The sequence below is a fragment of the Trichechus manatus genome, unplaced genomic scaffold (genome assembly GCF_000243295.1).
Source record: "Trichechus manatus latirostris isolate Lorelei unplaced genomic scaffold, TriManLat1.0 scaffold00232, whole genome shotgun sequence".
NCBI lineage: Eukaryota > Metazoa > Chordata > Mammalia > Sirenia > Trichechidae > Trichechus > Trichechus manatus.
Window position 1 is genome coordinate 2445756 of NW_004444168.1, and position 20277 is coordinate 2466032.

At 39.5% G+C, this 20277-nt stretch overlaps 2 pseudogenes; both read left to right on the top strand.

Moving 5' to 3' along the window:
* Positions 1-3458: 3458 nt before the first annotated feature.
* Positions 3459-4974, top strand: LOC101355308 (olfactory receptor 51I2-like; annotated as a pseudogene).
* An 8919-nt stretch (positions 4975-13893) lies between these two features.
* LOC101349338 (olfactory receptor 51I2-like) lies at positions 13894-16437 on the top strand (annotated as a pseudogene).
* Positions 16438-20277: the final 3840 nt, after the last annotated feature.

Genomic DNA, 20277 nt, shown 5'->3' on the forward strand with positions numbered 1-20277 from the left:
TTCCAGTGTTAGTCTCCTGTTACCAATCACTGTTTCTTCCAGCTATATCTGCTAGGATTTTTCTAGTGAAATGAGTTGTTCCATCTAGTCTAACAGTTTATTCTCATTGTGGCTGTTACATTTTGATCTATATACATTCCCAATTGTTTAACTTTCAGGATCCAATGTTGAGGACTTAAACATAACCACTAACATCCATTGAGTGCTATGTGCTGGCCTATAGGCTACACACTTTGCATGTATTATCTCATTTAATTATCCCTTGTGATCCTATGATGTAAGGATGAATATTACTTATTTTTCAGGGAAAAAATGAAGCTCTATGTCAGTTAGAAACTTCTCCAAGCCATGTAGTGAAAGCTAGATTCAAACAAAGGTCCACCTGGCTCCAAGTTTCATCAACTAAACCATATTATCTACACTGTCTCTCTAGTAGGTGTTCAGTAAATATCTGTGGAGAAGCTAGCACACTGCAGTGTCCTCAACACCTTCTTAATCAGGACAAATATGTTCTACAATCTGACCTATAATTACCATAGCTATATGGACATCCACAATGTACCGGTGCTACTTATCAGGTTAGGGTCTTGTTCACATATGACCCAAGTGGGAATTTCACACGTTCTAATAAATTTGAATGCTAAAATTAATTTTATGAAGCTTAATCACTCTTCACAAGTTTCAGCATTTTTTGTAGCTTTTGCCCATATAATAATACAATGGTAAATCTAGGTCACTGAGTTAGAAGATCTGAGTTTAAATACCATTCCGTCTCTAACAAACTGTAAGTTTGAGATGTGTCTTTCCCTTTCTAGGCTTTAGTCACCTCTTCTGTAAAATACAATGTTCTCCCAGCTACCTTCAGGTTCTGACCATTCCTGCTACTTTGATACTCCTGTGAGTGGGGAAATGCCCAGGCACGGAGGTTTGGCACATCTCCATATTGCCAGCAGTCCATAGGTACCTGAGCTGAAATAAGCTCAAGGGATTTCTTGAAGGCAGCCTTATATTGCTCAGGCTAGGAAGCTGGCCAAGGTAACTGGGGTCTATGGGCAGAACATGCAGTGCCTCAGTGCTTATCTCTCTCCTCTGCACCTTCCATGCATAAAGCTATCTCAGGTAGGTAAGCTGTTGTGTCAGGCCCTAAGGTACTCTGTCCTTAGCTTCTAAATCTTGAGTGCTAAGATATGACAATCTGAAGGGAGAAAGGCTGTTCCTAATCTGAGTGAATTTTTCCTTCTACTTGCATATTCTCACCTTAATTCTTTCCCAGTTCTTTATTTTGTGTCTGTTGCTCTTGTTCTCTGAAATCCTATTATGTTTTCTTCTTCAGAATTACTTTCTTGGAAGAGATACCTTATCAGGCTACACTTTGGATAGAGATGCCTTGGTGTAAGAAAGTACTTCCATCCTTTTCTCAGAATAATTTGGGATTGGGGGGTGGTATATAAAAACTCTGGTTGCTTTGGAAGCTACTTGGTAGGGTCCTACTTAGTGCTAAAAGACTCCAAATCAGAGGTGCCCGTACATTGCATTAGAGGCAAACAGAAAGCATAGTAAGAGCTTACAATATGGAAATTAAAGGAGTCCTAAGAATATGGAATGGAAAAAAAAATCATCATGGGAAGGGAGGACAGAGGAAGCCTGAGTGCAGATGGAGGAACAAAGATAGATGAAAGACTGGAGGTGAGGGTGTAGAGCTGGCTTTAGTATTCATAGTTGCAAAGTCATAAGAATTTTTACAACTCTCCCCTTTTGGGTGTTCACAGTCTCTCATTAAGTAAGTTTATAGCAAAGGGAAACACCCTGGAGAGGATCAGTGACTTACAGAGCACCTCTCCTGTTCAAGTCCTTGCTCTGATCATATCAGGGACTGCAACAATAAATATGAGTCAAGATAGAGACCTTGGAGCTAGTGGGACATGGGTGAAGGTAAGATTAACAAATCTAGAATGTAATGCGGGCAGAGAAATAGACATTAAAGGAGATGCCAAGTCCAGAGGTGTGAGAGTGATAGGAGGAAGAAATTACCTCTGATGGCAGTGATTAGCCAAGTATTCATGAAATAGGGACTTGGACCTGAAAGATGAATTAAATGGGGATACTCATACATTGTGGACAATGGCTAATACTAGGGAATCAGGTCATGTCTGGGTACCAGGAAGTAGACTTATGTGGGTATCTTGAGATACAGGAAGGGGATTTTAATAATTAAGACTAGAAATATTGATTTAGCACTGACCAAGTTGGGACTATAATTCTGGGGTAAATAGTTTGGATTTGAATCTTTGGTAATGAGGAATCATTTAAGGTTTCTAAGCAAAACAGTGCCATTTTCAGAGTTGCCTTTTAAAATATTACTCCTGCTCCAGATTAGAGAATGTATTGGAGGGAGGTAGGAGTTTTATTATGAAGATGTTATTATGGGACAAAAATGCAGTATCTTGGGTCTGAAGTAAAATGTTGTTAGCGGAATTAGATAGAGAAGGGTGTTGAAAGAGGCACTTTGGGGTTGATATTTTCATTGTTAATATGGTTTAATGTAGAAAGTAAAGAGAAAGACGGAGTCAAAATGATGTTTGGATTTTGAGTCTCAATCTTTAATGTAACGATGAAAATGATGGAGTATGCAAATGAAAAGCAATTCTAAATAGAAGTAAATGATCATTAATCCAGTGGATTTGTGGTACTATGTACTACACCTACTCCTCATTTATCAACTACCTCATTATCCGCCATTTGCATTTATGACAATAGTAAAAAATCTACTATCCGATTATTCTGTGCATTAATGAGGTACATCTGTTAGTAACAAATGCCAAGGTGTGAGGAAAGAGTAACAATGGCTCTTAAGGGTTAAAGTTATATGTCAGCTCGGCTGGGACATGATTCTCAGAGGTTTGGAAGTTACGTAATGATGTAATTTGAAAGTTATGTAATTACTTAATTTGACAGCTATGTAATGATTTGTCATCCTCCATTTTTGCACAATGCGGTTTTTGCATAACGACCTGGTCTTTGGAAACTAACCATGTTGATAACTGTAGACTGCATATATTTTGTTCTGAAAAAATTGGTAAGAAACGACTTGACAACAAATTAAATTGTTCAGGAAACAGTTTGTTACCATAAGCTAAATGGATAGAAGAAAGGAAAAAAAAAAAAAAACTCAGCTGTTTTCAAGTAAACTCCAACTGATGGTGATGCCATGTTGTTAAAGTAGAACTGTGCTCTACAGGATTTTCAATGGCTGAGTTTTCAAAAGTTGATTGCCAGACCTTTCTTCTGTAGCACCTCTGAGTGGACTCGAACTTCCAACTTTTTGATTAGCAGTTGAGTGAGTTAACAGTTTGCATTACCAAGGGACTCCAGAAGAATGAAAAAGTGGATGGAATTTGAGAAGTGAGTGGGAATCCACTTGATGGCAATAATAATAGTGTGTGTCTTAATGTCCGAAAAGTTATCTCTATGAAGGAATATCTTTTTATACATCTATCTTCTGTCTGAATAAAAAGCTGGAAAAACTGAAAAACTATTGAGAAATAAAGAAGCTGGTGAGTCACAATAAAGTAGTGAAGCTTCAGTAGCCTGAGAGAGTAAATGAAGGAAAAGTTCATGGTTCAATGAATAACTGTTCGGAATGTTCAGAGAGCGTACTTCATAGTTGAGGGAGTAGTGGTCAGGAGAGTTTTGTCTTAAGTCTCAAACAAAATAATACCTATGGATTCAATAAAAAAAAAGTTTCATATCTTTGAATGTGAGGAAGAATATGATGACAATAGACACAGGTTTAGAGGGAGGCAAAGTGACCTGTGTAGTTAGCTGGATAAACAGAAATCTCATAATTCCAGAAATCTTGGTGACAATGAGGGGCAAGAATGAGTGACTTAGGGAATAAAATTGATTCATTTTTATAAAGTGAGAAACTGAGTGATATAATATGGTCTTAAGATATTAGGCAGAGGCCATGGATGAAATTGTATATTCATCTTCTTTACAGGATAGTAGTCCTAGAATCTATGCAGGAGTCCCATCATGGAAGATAACCTCCACAACAGCTCAGGGTTGCCTCCTTTCACACTGACAGGGCTCCCAGGGATGGAGACCTCCCAACACTGGATGTTTCTGCTGCCTGGTGCTCTCTACTCTGTTTCCATTGTGGGCAATGCCCTTATTCTCTTCATTATCAAGGAGGAGCAGAGCTTGCATCAGCCTATGTACTATTTCCTGTCTCTACTATCAATGACCTAGGTGTGTCCTTTTCCACACTGCCCACTATGCTGGCCACGTTCTGCTTCCACTTAAGGGAAATCAGATTTGATTTTTGTATGGCTCAAATGTTCTTTATCCACCTCTTCTCCATTATGGAGTCTGGAATCCTGCTGGCCGTGAGTTATGACCGCTATGTGGCCTTCTGTAACCCGCTGTGGTATGCCACATGCTCACTGATGCCCGAGTGGTATGCATGGGCATGTTTGTTTTCATCCACAGTTTCTGCATGATTTTCCCTCTACCTTTCCTTCTGAAGAGGCTAATTTTCTGCAAGGCCAATGTACTCTCCCATGCCTATTGTTTGCACCCAGACTTGATCCTTCTGCCCTGTGGTGACATCACCATCAACATCTTTGGTCTATTCACTGTCATCTCTTCCTTTGGCCTGGACTCTGTACGCATTCTCCTCTCCTATGTGCTCATACGGCGCTCTGTGCTGGCCATTGCCTCCCTGGAGGAGCAGTTAAAGACTCTCAACACATGTGTGTCACACATCTGTGCTGTGCTCATCTTTTACGCGCCCATGGTTGGTGTATCCATGGCTGCTCGCTATGGGAGGCATGCCCGAAAGTAGGTGCACACACTCATGTCCCTGATCTACCTCTTTGTGCCTCCAATGCTCAATCCTGTCATCTATTCCATCAAAACCAAAGAGATTCGTCGAAGACTTCACAAAATACTACTGGGAACCAAGTTTTGAGCAGAAGGGGATATGTTGAAAAGCCATGAGTCAGAGGATGTTTACGATTACTCCACAAATTTGAATTTCCAAGACCTGCTTTGGCAAGAATTTTTAAATTTAATTTTGCATAGTGACCCACTATCAGGATTCCTGTCACCAGATGTATGGTGACAGCCTGGCAGTAGTTAAGATCCAAGCCAACAGATTTCAGAAAGTTTAAAAGGTCGTGATTTAGGGGGAAAAAATGTTTTGTTTCCCTCTTTTTTAACTGTAAAATATATAACCTGATAATCTGTCTCTCATTTTTGCCAGCATATATTTCTCTTATCCTTGTTTAAAGTGAATCATCAAAAGAAATTACTTATGACCATGGAAACACTGTGTTAATGGAGGAAATAATTATATTCCCAATGATTATGTCAAAGGAATATTAGTTAAGATTACATATATATGAACATATATATATATACACAATAAATATGCACAGTGAGATTTATTTCACATAATTCACATCATTCACCTGGGCTTTAAAATGAGATAAATGTAATTGCATATAAATTGTATTAAATGATCTAACTTTCAGTAAAATAAAGCTTGGTAAAGTGTCTCTTAATAATTCCAACACTGCAAGTTCCTGTCTCTTATGTTTTACCACCCTTAACCATCTTCCCTACCAATACCAGTTGTAGTTGAGTCGATTCCAACCCATGATAACCCCGTGTGTGTCAGAGTAGAACAGTATTCCACAGGTTTTCAACGGCTGATTTTTTTGGAAGTAGATTACCAGGCCTTTCTTTGGGGACATCTCTGGGTGGATTCAAACCACCCACCTTTTGTTGAGCAGTAAAGTGTGTTAATCGTTTGAGCCACCCAGGGACTCCAATCATCTTCCCTATCTCAAATAGTTTACTCCAGCCGTATTGAACAATGTAAAGTTTCCTGCATCAACAGGTTTCTTTATGTATCTGTCTGTTTTATAGCTTTTACTTAGACTATTTTATCTATGCTTATATGCCTAACAACTATACATCATTCATTCAAAAATAAATTCATTAAAAAATATTTATTGAACAGACATCGTGGACCAGGCAATGGTTCAGTTTTTGGGTTATTTACTGTTTGAAGTATTTCTAGCACTCCCTTTAGTACCTATTTTCTACTTACCTGCTCTTTCCACCTCCAACAGTGGTAAAACAGAAGTTTAACTAATTTTATGCCTCTAATGTAGATTTATACCACAGTGCTCAGATATTATCATGCACTTTATTTACTTATATATAGTTCCCTATTTGAATGAAATAATTTGTCAAAAAATGGACTGTGTGTTAATATTAGAAACAGTGTGGACTTTATAACAGGCTGATATGGCCTTAGAAAGAACCCAACCTCTCTGAGCCTCAGTTTGCTCATTTGTAAAATTGGTACAAAGATAGCCAGATTGTAGGGTTTTTATAAACAATGTATATAAGATGGTTGGTACATTCCTTGACATTCAACATTTATTCAATACAAGGAAACTACTGTTTTTACAGTAGTCACATTTTTATCCTGGGAGTCTGGCATTATGCAAATTATATAGTAGATTTCAAGTAACATTTGTGGATTTGATGAATGAATGAGACTGTAGAATCGTTATTTCTAAACAACATAATTTGTGAATCAAGAAAACACAAAAATACTGAAAATTGAGAAAATATGTCAAATATAATGTAACAAAACAAAACTAGTAATTTCTCAAATACTAGACAATATTTTAATGAGAAATTTTATGAACAAAAACATCAAAATATTATTTTAGGTTTCAAAGTAAGCTTGAATGAATAAATACAAAAGCATGTTCCTTAATGGAAAGATAAACAAATACCTGAAAGTGTCAGTTCTTCTCAAATCAATTTAATTAATTCAGGGTATTTTTTAGAACTCAACAAAATCATTTTAAAGTTAATTTAGAATTTTTTATATGAGTTATATTTCAAAAATTCTAAAAAAGGTGGGAATTGGGGACAAGAATATAATAGACTACCAAACGTTAAAATGTGAAGAAAAAATATATATAAAGATGGAAATAGAAGATAAGGCTGCAACAACAGATTTATAGAATAGGATAGCTTGGAAAAAATGTATAAAACTAAAGGAGTATTTTCAAATAAACTGCTATCAAATAGTATTTACAGCATATTTTTTGTAAAGACACTAACGTGATGTTATTGCTATACATTTATATATTTGCATAGAAAAGTGATTGAAGAATTTGCAGAAATGTTATTAGTAAGATTCGGGAAGATTTATTTTCTGTTTGTCTGTGTTTTCTATTTTTCTATAATACGTATGCATTGCATTTGTAATGAAATGAGAGAGAGGGAAAGAAATGGAGGCAACTTAGAGCAGTCTGAGAGCTCCAAGCTGTGAGCCTCACAGGGGAGGGGTCTGAGTGTTGGTGTCCCTGCTGGCTTCCCACTGAGGTGCTTTCCAAGTGCCCCTCTGTGTCTACCCCAAGGGATAAGCACTTCTTTTCCCTAGTGGAGTCATTCCCTTCCAGATGTAGCTATGGGCTGCGGAAGGCCCACTGTCACTACGCATGGAAGCCTGAGTCTGGTCCCAAGGGCCACCCCTTTCCCATGCTCATGGAGTTTAGTGCATATCTGGAACACATCAAACTTTCACACCTCATATCCCATGTCACCAAAGCCTATGCTAGCCGAAACCCATGCTCTGTAGTCAAAAGGTAATATCAGATAATTAGTTTAAAACAAAATAACAAAATATTGTATCTATGACAGGCATGATGTCAGCACTAATCTCACCTGATCTCTTCATTCATCTGAGCTAACTAGACCAGTCATTTAAAATCTCTGGTACACAGTTTAATCAACTACAATGTTATACTAATGATAATATTTCATAATGACTTATTAAATGCCAGACGATGTTCAATGTTGTTTTATTTCTTATTTAAAAAAAAATTACTAGCTCCCAACAACAATCCTCACTCTTATTATGTAGGTAAAATTATTATTCTTGTTTTACAGCTGAGGACACTGAGGCATACAGAATAAATTGAGTAACTTGTCCAGAATCACCTAGCTAGTAAATGGCAGAGCAGGTGAACCCACGCAGTCTGACTCTCAAGCCCAAGGCTAGAGTGATTTTGAGTTGATGACACTACTTTGAAAATTGTTGCAATTCCTGTTCATTCTCTTATTGCCTTTTACAGTACATTTAGCATTGATTGCGTTTTCGATGGGTGTCTTTAGATGACAAATCTCAAAGGAAGCTCATCTGTTCATTCAGTGACTATTTACTACATTCCCATGAAGTGGCAGGCCCCATGAGGGAATCCATGGGGAATAGTGCAGAGTATTTACCCTCAAGCTTACAGTTGTGACCATACAATGTAATGACGAAGACTGTCTAGATTCAAATGCTAGTTGTGCCACTTATATATTTTGTGACTTTGAAAAAGTTATTTAACTCATTATGCCTTAATTTCCTTATATATAAAACATTGATAATAATGATACTTCATAAAATTTCTGTGTGGTTTGAATGAAGTAATAGAGTTATCCAATACATAGAGCTCCCAATAAATACACGTAAATGCTGTGACTGGGGGAAATAGTTCTGAGATATGATACCATGATTACAGTCTGTGGTAACCCAGAGAAGGGGCACCTAACCCAGCCTGGAGGACCAGAAAGATCTTTAGTGCAAATTGGCTTATACTAATGAAGGTTGAAAACTTTGCAAAGAGTTTACAGCAGGAGTTAAAAGAAGGTTTGGATTGGGAATCCAGCTTCATTTATTTAAAAAACAAAAACAAACAAACAAAAAATCCAAATGTGTGCCATTCTGCAAGATGGTAAAAACCAGAAACCAAACTCATAGCTGTCTAGTCAATTCAGACTCAGCAACCCTTTAGCAACCCTACCAAGACAGAGTGGAACTGCCCCATAGAGTTTCCAAGGCTGTAATCCTCATGGAAGCCGATTACTACATCCTTCTTCTGCAGAGCTGCTGGTATGTTCAAACTGCTGACCTTTTGGTTATCAGCTGAGTTCTTAACCACTGGGTCACCAAAGCTCCTTCCTGTTGGAAAGCAAGGGTCATTTGATACACAGTCCTGTAAGCCTTTATCAACGTGGAGTTTATTGATATGGAAATGGACAATAACGTGATGACATTTGAAATAAAAATATTTCTGCAACGTGAAAAATAGATTGGAAGATGGCTGAATTAATATGGGGACGTCAATTCGGACACTGATGTAATAATCTAAGGCTGATGTGTTGATATACTGATTGAGAGAGTGGCTATGGGGATGGAAAGAAGTTTATTACAATAGAAAGAAATTTAAGAAGCGACACTGAAAGAACATAATACATGCACGATTCTGTTAATCTACAATGAGGAACAGAATTATTACATGGACAAAATTCTTTTGTCAGCTTGATTAGCATATTCTACCTGGTGAGAGACACACCATAATTAGATTTCAAGTGAACAAAGAATAAGAGATAAAGGTGCTTAATTGTATGATTCAAAAGTTTCACGTCTCAGGTTCTGATGGATGGACATCAATCTCCCAACAAGCAATGCATTAGTACGTTAGCCCCTGGTGCTGGGTGGTTCAGTTGTGTCTTCTCTTTATAACCCCTTGCTTAATGTTGTTCTTCAAGTCTTTTTCTTTGCTTTAATCTCCTCTTCCAATTAGTAACTTTATATTTGTATGTATACAGTCTATTTGTTCATAATTATGGGTGTTTCATCCTGAATTGGAATCTCAGAGCCTCCAATAATATAATCTTGGCAAGTTTCATAAACTCTCTTAATCTCAGATATCTCATTTGTACGAAGTAGATTTAAAAACAAAATTGATAGAATTCTGTGAGTATTAAACAAACTCAAAAAAGATAAAATTCATTGCCATCCAGTTGATTTTGATTCATAGCAACCATATAGGACAGAGTAGAACTGCCCCACAGAATTTTCAAGACTGTAATCTTTTACAGAAGCAGACTGCCACATCTTTCTCCCATGCAGCCACTGGGTGGTTTGAACTGCTGACCTTTTGGTTAGTAGCTGAGCTCTTAAACACTGTGCCACCAGGGCTCCTATTGAATAGTAAATAGTGTATATAAATATCCTAGTAAGTTTATGGTACGTAGTAAGTGCTCAATAAATGGAAACTACTTTTCTTACCCTGTATTTTCAAACAGGTTAAATCAGTCAAATCATTTTTTTTAAAGGTATCTTATTATTTCTCTCTTTTGATCTCTTGTGATTGGTTTATTGATTAATTGCAGGAAAGCAGACTTATTTTTTTAGTTTCCAAGTAGTCTGAGACAAATTCCCTAGCATGCCCTTTCTCTGCTCTCATACACACATTTACACACACACACACTAAGGAGTCCTGGTGGTGCTGTGGTTAAGGGCTCGACTGTTAACTGACAGATCAGTGGTTGGAACCCTCCAGCAGCTCCACAGGATAAAGATATGGCAGTCTGCTTCCATAAATATAAGAGCTTTGGAAACCCTATTGGACAGTTCTACTCCATCATATAGGGTAGCTATGAGTCAGAATTGTCCTGACGTCAATGGGTTTGATTTTGGTTTATACACACATTCATACACACAAACACAGACACTGCAGAGTTTAATAAAGGCCTTTGGAGGTACTAAATCCTGAACTCACTTTTTCCTCTCTATAAATTTTAACACAATAAAAAAATCAAACCCCAAAATGGGAAGTTCAATAAAGTTCAAGTTTTCCCATGAGGACCACTTTGATGCTTTAAAAAAGTACAATTTTTGAGGGCTTTACTGTTCTGTTGCTCTAAATGTGTATGCGTAGTTAGTTTGCCTACTGAATAAATGGGTACTGATTTTAGGCATAATAAAATTTATTTATCAGGTTATTTTTTATGAGGTTGAAATGAGCTAACATATATCAAAGAATCTAGCATGATCTCAGACACTTAGTAGACTCAGTAATATCAGTTGTTCTCTCCTTTATTCGACTTCCCTGGTAATCAGAGACAGCAAAGGCAGTGGGGACAGACTTGAGCTGTATCAGGGTAATTATGTACAAGTTCTGACTGTAGACAAATTCTCTGTGTGCGTCAGCAAGCTTCTTCCCTCTTAGAGTCTCGATTTCTCCATTACTGCAGTTTGAGTGTGATGCTAGACGTCCTAAAGATGCTTTAGTTTTAAGACCCTTAAATTAGTGACTTGGGGTCAGCCTGCTCTCAGATTGCACTTTCTGTTCAAGGTCTCCCCTGGCAGTTGACAAATCGACAAGTAATTACAATATTTCTTGTTTCATAAGCACTTACCGTGTGATATTAAGTTTCACATTTACCTCGATCTATAGGCATGTGTACTTCAATTTTACAAACAAGGAATTTGAAAGTCAAAAAATTAAATCATTTTCTAAGGGATACTCACTCTGATAGGGAAGGAGCTGGCGGTTTTGAATCCGGACGTGTCTATAAGGTGACAAACCGTCCCGGTTTACTCGTGACTGAGCAGTTTCCCCAGGCACAAGACTTTCAGTGCTAAAATTGGTATGTTGTTGTTGTGTGCCTTCAAGTCGATTCCGACTCATAGCCACCCTATAGGACAGAGTAGAACTGCTCTGTAGGGTTTCCTAGGCTGTGAATCCTTACAGGAGCACATTGCCAGGTCTTTTCTTCTGTGGCACCACTGGCTGGGTTTGAATCACCAAACTTTCAGTTAGTAGACTAGCGATTAACTACTGCGCCACCAGGGCTCCTTAAAACAGGGATAGACCAGTGCAAAGGAGGATGATTACCCTACTAACTGACTTAAAAAACTTAAGCTTTTAGTGGTTGTGCCATTTTGCCTCTAGAAATTTATTTGGGATATGGCATGGCTAGTGGAAAGAGCTCTAATGTGGGAATCAGTGAGAATCAGTAGGTCTGGAACTCAATTCTAGCTCTGTTGTTTACTGACTGAATAGATTCTTTCTCAGTCTTACTTGGTCCTCTGTAAAATAAAGGGCTGAAAAGGTAGGACACTCCAGGCTCACCGAATTCTCTCTTAATTTCTATGAAAACTCTAAGGGGGAGAAATGCCAGGCACGAAGAAGCCATCCCTTGAAGAGACTTTGCATTTCCTGCTGGCCCAGCCACCTCACTGGGGCCTTGCACTTGCCAGGCCCTAGTCGACTTTAAAAGACAGCTTTATACAGTCAGGGCAGAGAGGGGGTGGAAGCTGGCAGTGCAGCTGTGTGCAGATTGTGCTGTGCCCTCAGCGTTTCTCCTCTTTAGGGGACACTTCATCTGCCTCTCCCTTCGCATCCATCAGAGCTGCCCTGGGGAGGTAAGTTGGGACTTCAGCTCTTCCCTCACAGAGGCTATACAACCTCATCTGTAGCTTCGAAATCCTAAAGTGACTAGGGTCCAAAGGTTTGAAGGAGGAGAAGCTGTCTGTGACTAACCTTAAGAAATTTTGCTCCTGCCTCTGCTCCCACACCCATATTCCTCACCTATAGTCCTTGGTACTTGAAATCCCACTATCCTGGCCTCACTCCTCCTGCTTTGGCGAGTGGTTTCTGTGATGACCTGGCTCAAAGGGGCATTTTCTGAAACTTTTGCTTAGTGTGAATGCTTCAGTTCAATTAATTCATACTCCAATATTCTCATTGACAGTGGGTAAATGCCTGAGGCATAGAAGAGGGCCTTTGGTTGAGAAACTGAAAGTGGGAGGACAGTGTGGAAAGGGGAACAGGTACATTCAGCCCTTTTGTTGTTAATTTCCTACTAGAGTAGAACTACTTCATAGGGTCTTCAAGACTGTGTGACCTTTGGGAAGCAGGTTGCCAGGTCTGTTTTCTGAGATGCCTCAGGATGAGTTTGAACCTCCAACATTTTGGCTAGTAGTCAACTGCTTAACCGTTTATGGCATTCAACCGTTTATGTCCCATTTATGAGAGACTCCAAGTCCTCAGCCCCTAGAAGTTCCTTTTCGTCACCACTTTCTTGGTTGCCATTTATTCAGTACAGATCTTAAACCAGGGACCTGAATATGAACTTTAAACTTTTCTCTGTATTGATTTTCCTATATTATAGATGTGAAAGGAAAGTATGAAGAAGTTAAATAAAATCACAGCAGGTATGTGGCAAAGCTGAGGTAAAAATTCAGTTGTTAGATGTTAGGAGAGTTATTTTACTTATCTGAATTCATTTTACACTAAAAAATATAACTCATAATACCTGCTTCCTAGGATAGCTCATTCAGGGCTCTATGCCCAATAATCTTGCTAACTGATAAAATAATAAGAAAAAACAGGGAATTATTGGAGCTTATAATTTACTGAAGGAGCCCTGGTGGTGCAGTGGCTAAGCACTTGGGTACTAACCTAAAGGTTGGCAGTTTGAACCCACCAACTGCTCTGTGGAAGAAAGATGTGGCAGTCTGCTTCGGTAAAGGTTATAGCATTGGAAGCCCTGTGGGGCAGCTCTACTCTGTCTTATAGGGTCACTCTGAGTTGGAATCAACTCAACTGCAACGAGTTTATAATTTACTGGGGGAAAAAGACATTCATCAAATAACCAAACAGATATATTATAATTCTAAATGAGATAAGCAGAATAAAGAAAAATATGTGTGAAAGTATTTAACAGGGATATACAACCATAAACAGAGTAGTAATGAATGATTAAAAACCCCATTGCCATCAAGTCGATTCTGACTCATAGCGACCCTACAGGACATAGTAGAACTGCCAAGATAACAAGTTCCCAGGTAGTCCTGATGCTGCTATATGCCATGGTAAGGATGTTTAAATTCTTATTTGAATTCTTATTTCAAAGCTAAGGGAAACTATTGGAAGGTTTTCAGTAGAAGTGTATCATTATTTGACTTATGTTATAAACAAATATTTTGGCTGGTCTATGGAGAATGAATTAGAGACAGGCATGACACTAAGCCAGGCAATCAGCAAGATAGCCTCTATAGACAACCTGGTCAAAGACACCGTGGGATGGATTGCAGTTGGTAGTGAGATGGAGAGGAGAGGACAGGGTTAAACATATGCTGGAAAGATGGTGATAGATTAAATCCAGAATGACAGACAATAAGAGATATCAAAGATGCCTCGAGGGTTTTTCTGGCTTCAGCACCTGGATAGATGGTGCTGGATTTTAACAAGATAAATATTGGAGAGGAGCAAAGATAGTAAATGACAAAGATTTCAGTTTTGTCTGTTATGTTTGCAATGCCCATGGGCTATTAAAATCGATAGTCAATTAGGGAGTTGGATGCTTGAGTCTATAGCTAGAAGTTTAAGCTAGAGAGATAAGTTCAGGAGTCATTAACATACAGAGGAGAGACAGGGAGGACATTATAAGAAGAAAATAATTTTGAGAACATTATTTGTAAGCAGGAGCAGAGAAGTAGGCAATAACTAGAAGGACATGAGGGGGAAATAGTTTTTTGTTTGTTTTCTTCGTAGGATAGTAGCTCCCGAAATCGATTCGCAGTGAGGGAAGTTAATGGGAAGTCGGGCATATCTGAATGCTGATAGGAGAGATATAAACCCTTGGTTCTCAAATTTGACTATGTATTGAAATCACCCGGGAAGTTTTTAAAAAATACTCATTCCTGAGTTCTATACCCAGAGAATCTGATTTAATTGGTATGGGTGTGGCCTAGGCAAAGGGATTTTTAAAAGCTCCTCTTTGAATCTAATATACAGGTTTGCTTGAGAATCCTTGGTCTACAAAAGAGAAATAATCATGGGGACATGCAGGAGAGAAAAGCCAAGATCAACCAGGAGTGGAGGAAGATGAGAGTCTTGTCCTTGCTGAATAAGTAAGGAGATAACTCATAGGGACCCTATAGGACAGAGTAGAACTGCCCCACAGTGTTTCCAAGGATGTAAATGATTATGGAAGAAGACTGCCACATCTTTCTCCTACAGAGTGGCCTGTGGGTTTGAACCACAGACCTTTTGGTTAGCACTCCAGCACTTGAACCACTGTGCTACCAGGGTTCCTAAAGCAATTACAAGAGAATGAAGAGTTGGAGTGATGCTTGAGTATAGGGAAAAGAGGAGATGCAGTTCAGAACGCAGAGGAGATAAATCAGTGGATGGAGAGTGTTAAGGGAAAACTTCATGAGGGGGACATTGTACCTCACTTATTGGAGATCATGGTGGCTCAGAACTAGTAGAGAGAAAGGGAGAAATCATTTTTTTGTCATTGGAGAAAGATTTGAACCTATGTAAAGAACACAGAGATTGTAAGTAAGGGATAGTGTCCAAAAAAAGAATAAAACATTTTCTTTGGTAAAGGAGCTGGAGCCTATGATGGATCCTTCAGACTACCAAAGGCCTGAGATATAGCCAACGACTCCTGACTTGCCTCTTTCTGGCTCTTCCATGATCTTTGGAGTTGGAATCTAAACATCATTGACCCTCCCGTCCTGAGGAGAGTGACCTGTCCTAATCTTCACATCTTCCACTCTCTGATATCTCTTCACTTTGGTTGTATTTCCCTAAAGGCTACTCAGAGACCCTTACGAGAAGCTTTGGGACTAACATCTCAAGCGCCACCAGCTTCACATTAACTCGCTTCCCAGAGGTGGAGGGCCTGGAGCACTGGCTGGCTGCCTTACTCCTGCTGGTTTATGGTCTCTATCATGGGAAATACCCTGATTCTCTTCATCATAAAGGAAAAGCAGAGCTTGCACCAGCCAATGTACTACTTCCTGTCCCTGTTTTCTGTCAATGACCTGGTGTGTCCTTTTCTACATTGCCCACTGTACTGGCTGCCCTGTGTTATCATGCGCCAGAGACTGCATTTGATACCTGCCTGGCTCAGATGTTTTTCATTCACTTTTTCTCCTGGATAGAGCCTGGGATTCTTCTGGCTATGAGTTATGACTGTTATGTTGCTATCTGTAACCCTTTGCGCTATTCCACAGTCCTCACTGATAGCTGTGTGGTTCACATGGGCATGTCCATCATAATTCACAGCTTCTGCATGGTTTTCCCACTGCCTTTCCTCCTGAAAAGGCTGCCCTTCTGTAAGGCCAACATACTGACCCATGCCTTCTGCCTGCATGCAGACTTGATTAGCCTGCCCTGTGGAGATACTACCATCAACAGTATGTATGGTCTGTTCATTGTCATCTCTGCCTTTGGTGTAGACTCAGTGCTTATTCTTCTCTCCTATGTGCTCATACTGCACTCTGTGCTGGCCATTGCCTCCCAGGAGGAGAGGCTTAAAACACTTAACACATCTGTGTAACACATCTGTGCTGTGCTCATCTTCTACGTGCCCATGGTTAGCGTGTTCATGGTTAACCGATTTGGGAAGCATGCACCTGAGAATGTGCACAAGTTCATGTCCCTAGTCTACCTCTTTGTCCCTCCAATGCTCAACCCAATTATCTATTCCATCAAGACTAAGGAGATCCGCAGGAGGCTATGTAAGATGTTACTGGGAGCCAAGCTCTGAGCAGTGAGAGACCTTCTGGACAGTCAGTACTCTATGAGTTTGTTGTTATTGGTAATTTTTGGGTGAGCCAGGCTAGTCCTTTGGAGGATTTCAATCTCCTGTACATGGACCTACAATAGGGTACCTGGCATTAGTTATGTGATGTAGCCTGGCAATAACCCATAGCTCAAAACATCAGGCTTCCCTACATTGTAATTAGCCATGTCACGGGTTACTACAAACTTCTCTGAGACCCAAGAAATAAAAGGATCTTTGATTAGGTCCTTTTTTATCCCAATATACTACTAACATCTATGCTTTCAAGTAAATCTTCAAAACAAACAGACAAAACTAATGTATCCATATAAACCATATTATAATAAGGGATTATGTTACCTGAGATTATAGGTATTATCCAAAAACTTTGTAAAAGGATAATAGCTCTAAATATCTTTAAACTTTGAAAAGTAAAAATATAGCTGTGATCAACTTTACATGTTTTAAATGATTCACAGTGCTCCGTGAGTGCTATATATTGGAAAACATATGCTTGCCACTAATTATACAATAATAAAAATCATATAACACCTGAAATTCAGAAGTTTAAAACCAAGAGAAAAATTGAGTGAAAAAATCATATGCTATTATCCCTTGGACATGACCGGGGGCAAGGGACTAAAGTTCTTCTAGGGGGCTAGTAAGCACTCTAAATGGAAGGCTAATAGATGCTGGTGGGGCAAGTTATCTTCAGTATCTGTGTTCCTGCCCCAAAGTCTGCAGGAATATGGACTTTCAGGTCCTTCAGTGAGCAATCCAGCCTAGAGACTTTAGTGCATGCCACAACAGAGGAGGGGTAGTTGAAGGACATCAGGAAATTCACAACACATAATCCCTTGGGACTAACACCCATGAAGAGAGAGGAATCCTCTGCAAATTCATGCAAAGCCTGCATAACACAGACCACACAGGCAGGTGGACAATTGGTAGAGGTAACCACAACAGTGTGGGGACTTTCACTGGGAAGGGACCGGCCCTGGCATAACTCAACACTGACAGGTATTTTTGGGGAAAGCAGACACTTGGGCAAAGAGTGAAGCCCAAAGGTTTTTTTTTTTTTTTAAGAGCCAGCCCTTTCCATTTTTGTTTTCCTCAAAGAATCATAAAATAAATATTCTAGAATAAAGTCATAGGGACCCAGTGATATGATCATGGCCTGAATGTAGCAACAGTACAGATTTGAATCTCCCCAAACACCTGCTGAAGGCTAAATTAACCAACTGGGACAGAAAAACAAAGCAAAATAAAAGCCTACAGAGGACTTTGTCCAAAAGCTAGGTAATGGGGAAATCTCAAAAATCCTAGAACAAGGAGGGTATGGCCAAACCACAAAGAGCAACAAAGGCTGTACAAGATTAGTTGGGTAGTGGGGAGCAGGATAAAGTGAAGGGGAATAGCAGACTTTACTCCAACAAGCAATGGAAACAAACAAAAAACTCCACAAATACTTGCCCCTAATAGGAAAGGACTGTACCCTAAGTGGAAACTTGGGCAGATGGTTTTGAGATTGATGGGTGAGACTGGAAAAATCCTTAGTTTCCAAGTTCTCATGGACACAAAGAATCAAGCAGAACTCTGATGACCCTAAGCATCTGAGAATTTCAGAAATGTCCAGCAAATAAGCTCTTCCAAAAGGATATAGCTTCAGCGCAAAAGGAACTAAACTAAGCAGATAGAGATCACTGGAGTAAGAGAGAAAGAAGGTTCTGACAGTAGGTGGTGGAGCTTAGAGGAGCAGATGAAGTAAAACATGCAAAAGCCAGAACCTGTGTAAGGCAGAAACCTGTCAGAGAAGGAAAACTCAAATATTTTCCACTAATAGAGAATGATAGAAAAGTGGTAACACGGCACCCTGTCAAAGGCAGAAAACTTGCGAGACCCTGAAAAACAAGGCAGTCCCATGGAGTTCCACTCTCACAGGTTTCACTGTACAATAAAGTGCTGTAGTAGCTAAATACAACTTTCCCAGCTGGGTGCACCACTGGAAGTAAAGTCTTCAGAAGGTTGGAATAGGGGGAGGAAACAACATCCTCTGGAACCAGACTTAGTTCTAAAAGACAGAAAAACCAGTTGCCATTGAGTCATCCATGGCTCACGGCAGCCTCATGTGTGTCAGAGTAGAACTGTACTCCATAGGGTTTTCAGTGATTGATTTTTCAGAAATAGATTACCAGGCCTTTCTTCAGAAATGCCTCTGGGTGGACTTGACTCTCCAACCTTTTGGTTAGCTGCAGAGCACATCGACCAATTGCACCACCCAGGGACTCCTCTGAGAAACAAAAACAAAACTGGTTTCCATCGAGTCGATTCCGACTCATAGCGACCCTATAGGACAGAGTAGAACTACCCCATAGGGTTTCCAAGGAGCAGCTGGTGGATTCGAACTGCCAACCTTTTGGTTACAGCCTAGCTGTTAACCACTGCACCACCAGAGCTCCATTCTGAGAAACAGAGGCACAATTTTGAGCTGTTCACTGCAACAACAGAGGGAGCCCTAGAGCCAGGAATCTGGGAAGGCTCATCCCCATCTCCCTCCAGAGGATTCTCTCAATCATTCTGGAAAACCACCTTTTTTTTTTCCTATTGTGGTGAAAATATACACAGCAAAACTCTCAGCAACTCAATTTCTACGTCTATAACTCAGCGACATTGATTACATTATTCGTGTTGTGAAACCATTCTTACTATCCTTTTCCAAATTATTTTTACCACCATTAACATACACTCAATGCTCCCTAAGCAAATACTTCCCCTTCCTCCCTCCATTTCACCCCTGGTAACCACTAATATCCTTTGGTTTCTACATATTTGCTTATTTCATATAAGTGAGATCATACAGTATTTGTTCTCTTGCTGCTGACTTATGTCACTCAGCATAATGTTTTCGAGGTTCATCCATGTTGTGGCAAGCATCAAGTCTTCATTTCTCTTTAAGGCTGAGTAGTATTCTATTGTATGTATATGCCATATTTTGCTTATCCATTCATATGTTTATGGACATTTAGGTTGTTTCCACCTTTTGTCTACCGTGAAGAGTGCTGCAATGGACGTTGTTGTATAGGTTTGTGTGTGTTGCTGCCTTCGCTTCTTCTGGGTATATACCTAGAACTGGGGTTACTGGGTCATATGGTAGTTCTATGGTCAACTTTTTTAGGATCTGCCAAACTCTCTTCCACAGCAGATGTACCATGGAAAACCACCTTTATTTATACATGAAGACAAAAAGGATATGAGCTAACACTAAAGACAGTTATGAACAAAAAGAAAGAAAAACCAAGGACAAAGATTAAACCCACTGCCCTTATTACAGTCATGGTCACAATGGGAAATTTTCTTCTTTTTAAAAAAATGTCTTTTTTTACATCCTATCCTTTCAGTATTTGTTTCTGAATGTTAGAAACCACATTACTGGAAGAGGATGCGTAGGCCTGGCTCGCTATTATTTCCTCCCCATTGCTAACCGCCACACTGTCTCATGATCTTGTCTTTCCCTCCAGCTCCGGTGTCTACAAAAGGTTTAAGGTTAACCGGTGTTCCTCCTGGGAAGGTGGAAAACAAGTGTTAATGATCTAAGGATGAAAACCGACCAAAGCACCCATCCTGTGACAAGAAAACCAGGATGTCGCCAGGTAACCCCCAAGAATACCAGTAGAAGTTTAACTCATCTGAGACATGACCACCTCAAGGGGGAACTAACATAAACTTCTAAGACCCATAATCCTGTCCCTATAGAAGCCTTCAGTCGATCCCCAGTGGGGTTTTTTTGGAGGAATGTATTCCCCTCTGTCTCCTATATATCGATAT